General features: G+C 38.9%; 1 protein-coding gene across 3 annotated transcripts in view; it reads right to left on the reverse strand.

Annotated features, from left to right (window-relative positions):
* The window catches only part of LOC124163296 (protein quick-to-court), a 135,043-nt gene that overhangs the window by 27,732 nt on the left and 91,846 nt on the right, over positions 1-15,465 (reverse strand). The gene's annotated exons all lie outside the window — the stretch shown is intronic.

A 15,465-nucleotide genomic window follows, 5' to 3' on the forward strand; every position in this document is an offset into this window, starting at 1 on the left:
ATTGCTGCTGATAATAATATTAAGATAAGTATCACAATGAAACATCATGAAAAATTATCCATTTATATCGCCTCCCTATAAAATCACAATACGTCATCTGTGAAATTGAAATTTTTTGTCAGGCGATTTTATCTGGTCATAAGTCATGAGTTTCAATTGGTATGCAACATTTAGGTCATATATGTATATCTATATTGCGATAAAATATTCTGATATTTTTATCCGGCTTAAGAATGTGATAGTTATCGTCTCAATTTTAGATCGAATCTAAACTTGAAGCATTTACGTGGTGGATGGGCTCCATATTAATAATGAAAAACACTTTGCTACTTCCACAAAATTCACAGTTTCTATTTTATTATCCCTTTTGGCTATTACACCATTTTCAAATACATGATGTATTTGAAAATGGTGTAATAGCCGAAACCGGCAATAAAATAGAAACTGTGAATTTTGTGGAAGTAGCAAAGTGTTTTTCATTATTAATCAATTTTAGATCTTGTAATGGACAATTTTCAAAATAAAAAAAAATATCGATAATGAATTTTCAATACCACCTAGAACTACTAGGAAGATTCGGCAAAATGCATTTTGGGGGTTCAATTGGAGGGGGGAAGAATCGCATTAGACTGAGTCTGCGGGTATTTCTCAAAAACTTTTGAAAATACTACTTCCGGTCCATGCTGGTGTGGTGGTCACCAATGATTAAAAACTGAAACCCAAGGATTGAAAAGTACAAATGCAGAATGAATAAAGAGTATTTTTCTGGTACTGAGTATATTCTGGGAGACATGTATCTTGTTTTCAGCTGAGTTGGTGACGGCGCTGCGGCATGGTCTCATTTTCGGTATTGGCGAAGGTCGCCTCTAAAAAGGAAACCCAAGATTTTTTTTTAAATATTTAAATTTGTACTATGAGTAATTAAATATTGACATATTTAAATACTTTATCAGAAACTATCAGAACCAATGAATACATTAATTACCAAATTGCAGATGGTTCGTTCGGGACAGATCGATGTTGATCCTGTGGATGGGTGAGCAGAGTAAACTACTCATTTTCATTCATCCCTGGGGGTATGCAACCCATATTACAATTTGTGACGTAGATATCGGAATGTTACTTCGGAAAAAAAAATGGACATTTCACGCAGACGCGAACCGAAGAAGCACTGCACGCATATTGATCACGTGAAATGATAAATTGAATGAGAAAACCACGCTTATATTTGCCATTTCTCTATTTTCCCAAGAACTGCTGGAGGTCGACCGCTCACTGTGTCTTTCACATTGTTTACTTTCCTTGGCGGGTCTAAAAATTTTCCCACTTCTTCGGGCCTTGGTCCAATGCGTAACTCACGGAATTGGCGCTGGGCCGCGCGTCGAAAAGCAAAGGATCCCAATCGCGGAATACTTTTTTTAGCTGACCGCCTACCTTGGAGAGAAGAAGAACCAGGATTCGTTTAGTTTCGCTTGCCATCCCTGGTAAAAATACGAGTGCCCCATCTAATAGCGGTCAAACATCTAATAGCGCTAGGCCGAATCTCTACCTCATTCAACCAAACTTCGTACTCGGTGTGTGGGTCGAAACTAAACCGTTTGAAGGTGAAGCACGTGGTCCCTGCGGTGCAAAAACATTATCTGAGTTTCGTTTCGTCACATAGTTTTACTTCAGTTTTAGACCCGAAGTAGTGTTGACTCCGATTTCGTTTCGACCCTGAGTTTATCTCCCAGGGTTTAAATCCATTACGCTTGGTTTCTACATTTCGCTCCCGGGTACGAAACTATTGAAATTTTACTGGTTTTGACTTTCGTTTAGTTTCTATCGCCATCCCCGGTGCCCACCCTCTCCTTCGCTTTGGCGAAAGCCGTGCGCTCTCCTCCGGAATCGATAAACGCAGCAGCTGGGAAGAGTTCCGCGGCTGGGCCGAAGTCGCCCGCTACGGAAGGGCTTGCCTCTTCAGCTGCCGATGCCCCAATGACCTCTCTCTCGGCGGGAGACGACCCCAGGCAGACGAAGGGGCGGTGACCGAGGGATACACGTGAGGACACCTTAACTTTCTGGGGTCTAACGCAGAGGCTGGCGCCAGGGGCGCATCAAAGAATTAAGGCTAGGGGGGGGGGGGTTAGGAGCAACTACAATTGGGGATCTGGGGGGTATGTAATACCCGCCAGGGTATGCGGGAGGTGCGGGGGCCCTCCCCCAGAATTTTTTTAAGATAAATGGTTAAAATGGTGAGTTTTACGGGTTTCTGAGGGATATTTTGTTAATTCTTACACTATTAATTAGTAATAGTAATTACATTACTAATACTAATTGAATTAAGTAAAATGGATTTAGCTGAAAAAATTCTCGGAGCTCTGGGGGGGTTTATCCCCCAAAACCCCCCTCGCTGCGCCGCTGGCTGGCACGACAGGCCTCGAGCTAAAATCAGGTCCAACGTCGAGTTGAGCTCAACATCACGAGATTATATAAGGGGATTATACAAGGGCAATGTTTCAAGAGATGTCACACATAGATAATTTTTATATAATAAACTCTTTAATTGAACCCATAGCATAATATTACAGTCAGTGGAAGTTTACTTCAAACAGCAAAATAAAACATTTTAAAGGCACCAATGAATCCTGCGAATTATTACTTTTTTCTAGAAAATAATTTTGACCAGTCCATTTGAATTGAAAAAAATGGACCGCAAAGGGTTAAGAATAGTTTAGGGAAAAAAATTAGCGAAACTTAAAATTCATTACAAAACGAAAAATTAGCTTCACAGTTCTGGGGCGTTTATAGAGCGAGCTGGACGACATCTATTATTCTTTCAAGAACTATCAGAAAATTACTGCGAACACTATTACAATTCACAAGCGTTTTTTCTTGGCAGTATTTATAACTTTTCCGGAGAATACTTTTCGATCCCACCATTGATAAAAATATTATACCTTCTACCATATTATACCTACACACACATTATACCAACACAGTACTCAATAATCAGACATTTGAAATTTTGTACCAATGTGCTCTAATTAATTAACTAAATTTCCATTTGGAAAAAGAGTTAATTTTCCTAACATATGGCATTAGTTAAATATTTTTGGCAGAAATTTCTCAACAGCTCTGGTTCATTCGATAACAAGATGCAAAACTAGAGAGTAGAAAATAAAAATGAAATAAAAAAGATAAAAAAGAACGCGATTTCACCAAAAACACTATAAAATGCGCAAAAAAGTAAAAAAAAAACTTTTCATCACTCGGAGAATAAAGCATGGGTGCCGTTAAGGCTTATTACAAATTAGTGTAGAAGAGCCTGATAGGTGAGTGAGGATTGGCAATATAATAATTGGAAAATAATCGGAAAATATATGTAAAAAATGAAGAAAAGCCATTAATAAATAAAAAAGAGCAAAAGAAGTACATAACAATGCAAGATAAAATGTTAATATTCATAAAAAATTGTTGCTTATAATTTCAAAATATTCGTCCGATGTCTGCTAGGTTTAGTTCTACTAGTTTTAGTGTGCTTTTGCACGCGCTCGCTAGAAGCCTGTCTTTCTCATTCTCCCTCACTAACACTGGGAAGGTTATACTGGTCCCTTTACACTTGTATCGTCATATGTTCCCAGTGTAAGCACACTGCTCACGTTCATCGCCGTTGATGAGGCGGTATTGTACGTATAAGCACCGGCAGCTGGCCCTTTTCCGGCTATATAAGCCGGGTGATATTTGAGGAAGACAGACGGACGAGGATTGGTACGCAATATCAATATTTAAACCTGATCAGCACCCACGCCATGCTCTCCGAGTAATGAAAACATTTTTTTTAACATTGTAGAGCATTTTATACTGCTTTTGGAGAAAACATGTTTTTTATCTTTCTTTTATATTTATTATTACGTAATTGGCTTTCAATGGAGCATGTTGGCCTCGGTGGAGCGTTGGGCTACTGACCAAAGGATCCCATGAGGGATATCAATATGTCCCATGCGATAAATACGACCCTGAAATTCACAAAAAAGAGCCCAGATTGGCGAAGAAATCCACTCATAGGCGAGAAGGCTGCAATGACAATATGCCTACCAAGGTGAAGAGAATGGGGACCTTAGTAAATATTTTCCGTGAAAGCGATGACCCAAGAATGCCTATCTAGGGCAGATCATTCAATAGAGAAAAAGGGCATTCACGCCTCTGACGGGGTCACAATGCAATCGCTAATCAAAAATGCAGGAGTAAAGGTCACATGGACCTTAATGACGAGAAGAAATTAAAGGTCAAACCATGAAATTCTCAGTACCTAATAGGCTAAGTTTGCCATTCACACTCACTCAGTGACTCCACCCGAAGGTTGGTTTGGTTAGGCGATGGTAGAGCTCACCCCGGACTAGGCCACAGGGGTGTGAACTTCACACAATCAGGGTAGGGGGCGATTTACTTCCCCTGGGCCACCTTGCACTTCGAGGATTTTATTTGGGGGGGTCCGAAGTCTCACCCGGGATTTGCCATTACCGATAAAAATATCCATGAGTCACCATTATGTTAATAGAAAGCACAGAAGGAAATATTTTTTGTCTACAACTGGCCATTAGCTGATTTCAATTGAATATTCAGCATTAAAAGACCTACGTTTGCACATATTGAAAAACAAAGAGAAACTTTTTTTCCACTATTTTTCTTTGAGTTGAATGAAAATTAAACTATGCTATTCCACATAAAATATTTATTAGATCACTGCTATGGTTTCATCCTGAGGATGACGCAGTGCGTTGAAACCATGGTAGTGATCTAATAAATATTTTATGTGGAATAACATAGTTTAATTTGCATTCAATATGAATAAATTCCATGAAGTAACGCCTCAAACTATCAACTTCACTGTTTTTCTGTTTACACCGAAATTTCCGTGTGGAATATGGGATAAAATCCATAATCTTTCAGAAAATCTAAATATGATCGGAGGAATTTTTTTGAAATATACATAGAGTCGATTTTAATATACTTGGTAACATGGTGTTCTAATACATGAAGTCGAAATTTAAGGGAAATGTATACCCGAGAAAGATTATAATCAGTTTGAACACATCACGAACTCTTTTTGAGTGGAATCCTTATAAAATAGAGAAAAGCCAAATCCTTTTCCTCTTGGGGAAAGACTTTTTTTGCATTGAATCGGAGAACAGAATGGTGAAAGGCTATAAAGAAAGACAAGATTTTGGCAAGGACCCAGCCAATCGAATAGAGATTTCCAGAACAGTCTTTACTACCTTCAATAATCACAGGCGATTTATTTCTCCACTGAAATTACAACAGGAACAGAAGCATCAGAGGGAATTCCGATCAGTAGAAAGAATTTTCCAGGCCGTAGAATAAATTTGAAAGTAAATTTTCCTAAATAAGGAGCACCATAATTAATTCCTAGACATTTTATTCTGAAAATAAACTCCTTCCATATCATCTATTTTCCATTAACCACCACTGCGACTAACCCTAAAAGCAAAAATATCCCATATATATTCAAGTAAAATCACTCAACGCAAACGGAAACGGGAAGTGGCAAAGGCAGCAGTGTGTTCTCTCTAGTGTTGGGTCGTCATGAGCGGCCGACATGCGCGATTGATATGCTTTTTTTGGGACCGATTGATGAATGGAATCACTCCGACGAACGCTACAATCTTAGAGGTCGTTTGGGACCGCTTTCGTTCATCGGTCACTCATCACCGATGCCGGTCGTCATCATTCGAAACCGAAGTCGGTAGAGATACATGTTGATACTGGTCATGGCCGTTCATACAGTTCCATCGGTCGCGAATGGCATCGGCTGTGATCAGTGGCGTAACTAGGATTATGCTTTAGGGGGATGAGGGGGGTTAATGGGGGCTAGCCCCCCCCCCCCCCAAGAAACGGGGAGTTCAGGAAAACTTTTGAAAAATAACATGCCTGAAAGTGCATTTTACATCATTTTGGCACTTAAATTTACAAGCAGATGCAGTTATTACTATTCAAATCCAGACAAGATTTTTAAATAATCTTTTGATTTCTCTGAGAATTTGGGGGGGATACATCCCCTCATAATTGCCACTAGTTGTGATTAGCATAAGTAGTGATCGACGATCGGCCATTCGCGATTGACTCAATTACATGAATGGTGAACGGTAATCGACATCACAGACACAACCGACTCGGCACATCGATAGTTATGTATGACGCGTCTCGCAGCCCGATAAAGAAGGCTGTAAACAATTCCCAATGATAACGGCACGAGCAAAGAGAATTTATCGTATCGTTTGACCATCTTTTTTTCTGTTATTGTAGAAAGATGAATTGAAAAGTGCTTATCTTAATTTTTTATTGCAGCGATTTCATAAATTGAATCAACGGAATTCTTTTCTCTCGTGTTGCTATGACGGGAGACACTAAAAAGGGTGCGTGAACAATTTTTTTTCCGGTACTAAAAAAAAGAGGTGCAGCTTATAATCAGGTGTGGCTTGCATTCGAAGAGAGGCGGCTAGTAGAAAAAGCTGGATTACTGCGTAAATCGTGGCCACAGAAACCAAATGTATCAGAAAGTGCTACCCAAACAAGACTGGTAACCAATTCCAGGATAAAAAGTTTCAATAAAATGTCAACAGAAATTGAATTACAGTGGTGAAATTAACGATTAGGTACGAAGGGTATATATAGAAGCTTCTGACCCGGGTTTGAATTATGCAGACACGACCGACCTCATTGTTTGACCGAGGGGACGATGATCTCTGGTCGCGATTAGAAACTGCCTGACCAGAGCTGTGATAGGATTCGTGACCCAGCCATTGACTGAGCTCTAATTTTAATTTCGCACCCAGCAGTGGCGCCACATGTGCGGTCTGGGGACATGACGAAAAACCGTTGGGGTGACCGCATTTGAGATGCAAAATCCATCGTCCCGTGGACGCAAAAAGAGTAATGTAATACTCCACTGAAGCTGAGGGAAACGGCGATGAAAAATATACATATTGTAAATAGAGGAATTCATACTTCTAAGGCATAGCATTAAAACAACGCATTTTTCTCGCTAGACCGTTCTTTCTTAGAGGAATTTTATTATCTATAAACTTATTAGCTCGTAGCATTGAAATTTTCAGATTAGACGAAGGGCAATTTACATAAAGAAAATTAATAAAAACTAAATACCCGGATTAAATTTGCCTGTATATCCAACTAGAGAATTATTAATCTCAGTATTTTTCAGATGTTATTTTTTTTCGATATGAAGACAACTTTCACTACACTTAACCTGAATTCATGTTCAAAGGCATTGCAGACGACGCCTCTTAGACTACTTTTTCAGTTATTAGCAAATGAATGCTGTAACTAAAGTCAAGTCACGTTATATACGTGAAAATGGCGCTACGGTCAGCCGGAAGGAGTGTAAACTTTAAAATACGTGCATTCACATTCATGTATACAAAAAATCATCCACAATTTCGGTAACAATATTTCGCTTTAAATTTCTATGGATCGTATTAGATAGTAAAAAAATTTTAAATGACAAATACGAAAAGTATTTATTTTGAATCACGCAACTACCTGCTCACCGAAAATGCCTCTGGTTACCTGGACGATTCATGAGAAAATGAGAGATTCAACTGTTAACAAGTATTAATTACTAACAAAATGTGACCGAGGAAAAGTTAATTAATAGCAGACTACTTTAGAAGCAGTTCTTGGAATTTTAAATGGTTGCCTTCGCAAAAACTATGAATAAAATAACATGATGGTGGTTTTTGAAGTGTCACTTTAACTCCTTGTTATCGGGACCCACACCTACTGCGATTTGTCTTCCAAATTTTCGCTTCTGCTGCACGGCGCATCACTACCATGGTCATTGACTCAAACTTTATGATAATGGGCGATAGAATTACTTTTAATTCATTACCACACTCATCACTGATGGAAAATTTTGAAATGTATTTATAAAAAATCTGAGGATACATTAATTATATTAACACCATCAAAGCTAGAATTAGAGAAACGAAGTTTTAAAATACATTTAGATATTCGAAGATGATGACGTGAAGATTATTTAGAAATCACGGCGTTAGCACCATAGGCACAGGGCACTATATACGTAAGCACATTAACTTTACGTTCAAGTTAACAAAGATAGTTTTTTAACAGCGATCAATACCAAGGTAAAATAAGTTCAACAGATTCAGGCTTCAATTGGTGGAAGTTAGACATTTTTAAATAAATAAAAGATCGTAGCACTTTTCCACAAATTATTTTACTGCATACAACACGTTTCGGCTCACTGAGCCATCATCTGGTACAAGACATTGCATAACATTCGAAAATCACCTTTATACCCTTGAGAAGGGGGGGGGGGTTGGGGAGGATTTGGCATCTTTGAAGAAGGGGGTGGGAACAGAGTAGAGACAGTGGGAAAAGATACAACTACGAGATGTGGAGAATGTGTATCTTTTCTTACTGTCTCCACTCTGTGCGCCTGTTCCCACCCCCTTCTTCAAAGATGTCAAATCCTCCCCAACCCTCTTTCTCAAGGGTATAAAGGTGATTTTCGAATGTTATGCAATGTTTTGTACCAGATGATGGCTCAGTGAGCCGAAACGCGTTGTACGCAGTGAAAAATGTTGTGGGAGAGTGCTACGATCTTTTATTTATCAAGGTAGAAATTCATGCATTCACTTCACAGGGATCATTGAGAATATTTTAGATGTATCTCGAACGATAACTCTCCGAAAAGATTAAAAAAGAAAATCACAGGCGTGAACATTGATTAGGGAGACGGTCATATAGACAGAAGGGTCATATACCCGAAAATTACTTCAATTACGCATCTAGGGCGGATTCGGCAGGTTAATTAACATATACATACTAAATAACGGGCTGTGAAAGTTCATAATCATTTTCGTATCCAAGGATAAGATTAGCGGAAGATGAATGCAAGTGAATCACGTAAAATGCTCCACATAGGTTTCGTTAATTCGATACCCAAGCAATATGACATAGCCGTTAATGAAGGATAATTGAAATTCGAATCTTCAAATGCCATGATTTTCTGTAGTAGTAACAGAATCTCTACTTTCGAAGCATAAACATAAATACCATACCGCTACATCCTTATTTCTTGTATTTAATTCACGAAATAGCCCCACTATGAAGTCATACGGAGAGCCGAAGACTTAGTATTAGACAATAATGCATATCTACTCAAATTAAGGATAAAAAGAATATTTATAAAAAACAGCATTCCTCAAAGGCATGGGTTAGCCTCAGAAAATAACGTATTCTAGACAAAAATCTGGTCATGTATTGAAAATCTGTCAAACACATCGATTTTTGAAGTAAAAAAAGATTTTTCCTCATGATAATGTAGCGCAAAAATACCAATGATCGCTGGAAGCAGCGTCAAATGGTTTGATGCATAAAGTACATTGGAATCGAATTTACACTTTTGGAAGCATCGATGGCCGAATTCCACGTAATTTAAACTGGAAAATACGCAAAATTCGAATTTGATGATAGTACTTTCTGAAGGGCTTAAAATATTGGCCATCAAAGGTGAACTATATCATGAGGAGCTTGGTCAGGATAAAATAGCGTCACACACCTATATCATCTTGAATTCTTATCTGTGGCTAGACTTCAGCTAGCTTCATCAGACATCGAGCCCTTGAAGTTGTACAGCGCATGCTCAACACTAAAAGAACTAGCTGGAAACGATGGAAGCCATGCAATTAATGGAGTCCACAGGTGTAAATTAAACCAATGTAAACAGTGACCTATACGGTATTAGTATCGGCCTAAAAACGCATCGCAGGTTGAGAAAATTTATTAAAAGGACTTATTTCGGAGGAGAGGATAAAAAAAACAGCTATGCCACTAGTTTTTTTATTTTCTTAACAAATATTTAAACTTTTTGAGGCACTCGCTTACGACACTGGGCCTACATTGGGAGGTAATTTGAGGAATGGAGACAAGACCACTGAACTCAAGAAAATTGAATGACGATCGCTGAATACTATACATCAGTGGTCTTCTACCTTTTCTAATGCAGAAATCGATTTCACATCGCCCGGAGGGCCGCAGTGTTCCATGTCACTTTACCACCACAACAATAAAATGAAAAAATGTATAATTTCCAAGTGCATAATCTTTGTCGCTTAAGAAGTTCAATTATTCAATGCGAGTTTTGAAATTGTTTATTTTTGACAAGTGTGTCGATATATATTTTATATTGTGTGGCGCGATACAATATTTTCTTTAGCCTCTAGGTGCCGCAAGAAATTAGCCAGTGGAACGCCAGTTGCAATATGTACATTATCAATTTATTACGACATTCATAAGGCGTTGCGTATACAACGTATTTCCTAAATAAAAATTTCCAAAAAAATACTTTCCTGAAAAAGGGTATTGTGATACACAAAGACACGAAAAGTAGACCAACCCTCGACGGCATGAGAGAAATAACAGGGTTTTCGACCCACTTACAACTACCCGACGACAGTGGACAGGTACACCCCTGTTAGCCTCTTGTTACCTCACCGCGCGAATATAATAGCGAAAAAAAATCGCAATACCTCAATAGGGCTCCTGTAAGACTTCAGAGAAAGGGCAGGCCCGAAGCGGGAATCGAAGCAGTCACGAGGAATCCCTCTAAGGCCTTCCCATTGCTCTCCAACGGGAACATGACGGTCGAGATCTATGCGGGACCGCTGAGTTAAGGGAAGACGAGGTAATCACGTGCACTGAGAGACAAGCAACTGGTCGGAATGATAGCAGAGGAGCGACCTGCCCATATGACTGGAGGAAGTGATCTAAAAAGTTATCTCGATGATGACACAATTCCACTGATCTTATCTCCGCACTGATTGGAATTTTCATTCTTGATTTCCGCAAACGATTCTGGAATGATACGCGCACAAGACGATAACTCTGAATTTTCCAACGAGATAGATGCATACATAATCTAATTTGGAACACTAAAATAACCACCGACCTTCGGTAACTCCCAAACGAAATTCCTTCTCTTTGGTGAGCATTACATCCAATAGAAAAAATCATATCGAATTACAAGCATATACACAACCGCTATCGTCGGTTAAAGCCAATAAGAACCATCACATTGCAAAAATACATCAAATCGCAAAAATTTGCGAAAACAACCACAAAAATCAGTCGTGAGGACGGCTAACCCCTCGCCAGCGCGAGGAAACGGGCCTTCAAAGATTTCAACCAATCAGAAAACACCTCCACAAAAATGCCGCCAAACAGGGTGTACAAAAAGAAGACCAAATTCTGCATCGGCACTTCAGTGGACCTGAGAAAGCCAACAGGAAAGTTGACGAAATATTGTCCAGAAAATTTGATAAACGCGGAAGGAAACCCGGAATAATCACAGCCTACAACAAGAATCATCATATACATCACGTGACCTCGGATTTAGGTATTTCAATCTTGGTCGCACGCGCGGAGGACGCTTAACTCTCTAGTTAGCATTCACTGAGGTGCTACGAAGATGAGATCCAACTTCCTTTGATGTAAAATATTCAACAATAAATAACAGCAGCGACGAAATCGTCAGGGGATCGATGATTCGATGGTCGTGGATGGCGTGTTGAGGGTGGACAAAGGAAGGCACCGATCGTCAAATGCGCCTCTTTACTCGGCACGAGTGGAGCATTAATCTCTGCACGAGTCGCTCGGGGGAGTTACGTCGGCTCAGAAAACAAGGGCGTGGTCCCGATACCACGAACAGAGCGAGGACAAGGCAAAGAGGTAAAGTGCATTTCGCTGAAAAAAAGAATTTTAGAACTCGGTTGGCATTCACGACAGCGGCAGAACTGGTTACAGGGTTGTTTGATGAGTATTTTTCGCCAGAGGAAATAGCATTTTTAATCATTTATTTACTCACTTTTTAGTAAAATAAAAATAGAAAATTTCTGAAAATGCCAACAGCATTTACTTGCCGCTGAGCCTCCACGATTGGATTCACGAAGCCTCTGGGGCTGTTAGGCATAAATAAATTTTCCAGTAGGCATATACCAGGGAAAAAAATTGTGTACAAACGGTAAGCATACGGTACTTTGAAGAAAAATACTTTCTTAAAATCATCATTCTTTTTCTTAAAGGAGTGGGTGCAAAAAAGAAAAAAAACCGTTGTCTTTCCAGCTTCTGCTTATTAATAAGCCTCAACGTGTAGTAAGATCAAATTTTGCTTACTTCTTTCCTACTATAACCGCCGAATGCCATACAAATAATCTGAATTACCAGAACACCCAATCAGCACTTAAACATCAAATTATGACTTGCTAAAAGTTTTTCAGAAAATTATATTCTCTATGTAGTTCTTACTTAGCTAGATTACAAATTAATGTGATTAAGGAGGAGATCAACGAGTACCTACAAAAAATACTAACATTTCACGGTTACGGGAATCGCTTTCCTACAGAAGGAGGCATTTTGCCATAGGTTTGTCAGAGAAACAGAATAGGGTAAAGATTGAGTCTTAATTAAGAGGTCCAATTGGCCCAATATGTCATGAGTTTCAGTCGGCTAGTAAAAAAATAATAAGCGACAAATAAAAATGAATTACAATTAAGTGACCCTTGTGATGATGATAAAAACTTGGTTACAAAGATGCGGTAATAAAACTGCTCAAGATTCCCACTGCATTTTTATTCGTAACTAACCAATCCACAAATTTCATTAATACTTACAACATTAAAAAATACACGATTGCACTTTGTAACGTTTTGATTAATTTTCCACTTCTCTAACTTAACAAATGATATTGATAACACTTTATAAAGAAATTTTACAATTTAAAACTCGTGAGCATAAACAACATCAACAAGCCGCCATGACTATTACAATCCCATTTGTACTATCCGTACTACCACTCAATGAACCACTGCCATGAACTGCACCAGTGGGGATCTTGAGTTCTGCCGTATCCCTTTCCTCCGGGCTCTTTCTCTCTCGTAGGCGCCTGCCTTTTCTCTGCGTCCTCTTCTTCTTTCTGCCGATCTTGAATTCTGCCGTATTTCTTCCTCCGGTCTCTCAATACACCACTACTTTAATTTTTCTCCCAATCTTTTATGACACGTCTATCCCTTCCTTCTCTCCATATACGACTCCTAGTTTTCTTTTCGCGTCCCTCACTACCATTATTGCCTCCCATTATTGCTTCCTCACTAATATTGTTAATTTTAATTCATTTAAATAAACAACATGGCAGCTTGTTTACAACTTTCAGGTTCACTTGTGATTTATAATGGGTGAAACCCGGGTGTCGAAACATATTTATATCTTCCTGATCGGGTACGAAAATCAGGTACTGCATATTAAAATCGCAAGTGAACCATACAATATTTATCTCTTTTATGTTCCACAATGGAAAAATTCCACAGAGTAAACCCTAAAGTTATCAGTTATTCACAATTCTGAAGATACGCGACCAAAACTAACTGAATAGATTTCCCCAATATTTTTTCGTTCGCCCCATTTTTTCGCAGTAGCGAAGTCCTAAAAATAACGATCATCTGGCTCCTTCTCACAGACAAAGTCAACACGTCGCGTCTGGCTGACTCGATCTGCCGAAGGCTTTCTGGAGAAGCTCCGAGTTCTACTCCACATGACTCTGATATTATTTTCCTCTCTCCGTCGCGATACTTGATTTAAATAAATTTTAAAAGAATATAGAAAGAGGAATAGTTATCCACATATAGTCAGTATGATTTTTGATACTGTTGAGGTGAAATTAATTTCATCCAATTTCTATTTTTATCCTTTCATTCACTACATTAGCTTCACCGTTATTCATGCCATGAATGAAAAAATTATTTGTTTTCAAGTTGTATGTGATTGAATTTATGACTTCTTCAAAATATGTTATTAGTCAGTGATTGATATTTCTTCTCCCCTCTCAATATTACGTAAGTCTTCCTCCAATCCGGAGGCTTGGTTAGCTTAGAATAGGCAACTTTTCCATCAATAACGTTTCACTCACGCTTACTGGCAATTTCTGGACTGGCTATGAACCTCTACTGAGAAGAGCGTTAAAAATGGTGAACTATTTAGTGGTGTAGTGAATGGAAAACACCTTTCACTACATCCCTTTCGCTCAAGTGAAGGCACGACTGATTAGTAATACCTAGTGCCAGTAAGAAAAGAAAAAAAACATCGACAGAACAGCCCAAAAGATCTTCATCAAAATCATTAAAAGAAGTAATACGAAGACGGGTAAATGAATTTAGATCATCTTTACGTGTCTTTGTTTTACTTATGTTGTTTATTATATTTTATTTATGCATTACTGTAACTTCGCTACGCAGCAAACATCCTCCACGAGTAATTATAACTACTAAATGGGCTCGTACATCAATTTTCCCGAATTGTCAGTAATGATAGTTTGCAAAATAAATAGAAACGTTTTCTTTCATTTTTTAATCCGTCGCATATTTCTTGAGCTATTTGGTGGCGAAAAATGGTTAGCCTTAACCCTATAGCAAATAAGTTGCAGACAACACGCGCTCCTAAAAGCGGATGGCTGCTTCTCATACACTACTTTCCAACCAGGGGGGCCGGGCCTCTCCCCCCTCCTAATATGGAAAAGGCTTTGAGATTAGGCTGAACTAAGAGCTAGCGTAATACTTCCTATTCATGTAACTACTGGTACAATCGCATTGATTTACTGTTTATTTCAGATGTATTTATAATAAAAATATCACTGTACGCCAACTGTTTTAAATTAAGTAACCAAGCCTTAAGTTGAATTTTCTCCTCGAACCATCACAAAATCTATGAACGAAGACTTAGAATTTGTCTATATACACTATTGCCGTATGGCAAGGGGCGAGAAAATGTTGTGGACTGTCAAAGAGAGAGGGATTCATGCGCGAAGCCAGGATTTACATCGTGACCCTCAAAAGCTGGACACCCGAATGAAGCATGTCAGCAACATGCGATTCTAGGGGCTTCAAACAGACCACAATGGCGATCGATGGAAACATTCCAATCCGAAACGCCATATTTCAGCGGGAGAACGGGGGGGGGGGGATAATTTGCGCCAACGGCGGCCTTCATAAAATATTGCTCAAATAGAGGTACCTAACAATGCCCGCCGTTATTCGCAGATAAAATCCTTTCACCATTCGTATCCTTCCCTTTATCCTGGGGTCGAACAGTTAATAATGGGCCATAAATTTTGGAGGGATGAATTCACAGTCATTCGGTTTCCCACTACCTCGTGATTATTCGTACCCGACGTTCTGGAATATCGGCCAAAACCGCTGAAATAGACATAGGATTTGCTGAAACCAGTAAACATAATCCCTTATAGAATAAAGAAATTAAAAGAAATCGATTTCGTATTCGGTCGTATATGTCAGTTTTTGTTGGCACATGCAATTTTCTACGTATGCCAAAAATGGTAGCAGCTGTTTCAACATAGGCAAGTCGCTTATGTGA

Source organism: Ischnura elegans, chromosome 8 (genome assembly GCF_921293095.1).
Source record: "Ischnura elegans chromosome 8, ioIscEleg1.1, whole genome shotgun sequence".
Taxonomy (NCBI): domain Eukaryota; kingdom Metazoa; phylum Arthropoda; class Insecta; order Odonata; family Coenagrionidae; genus Ischnura; species Ischnura elegans.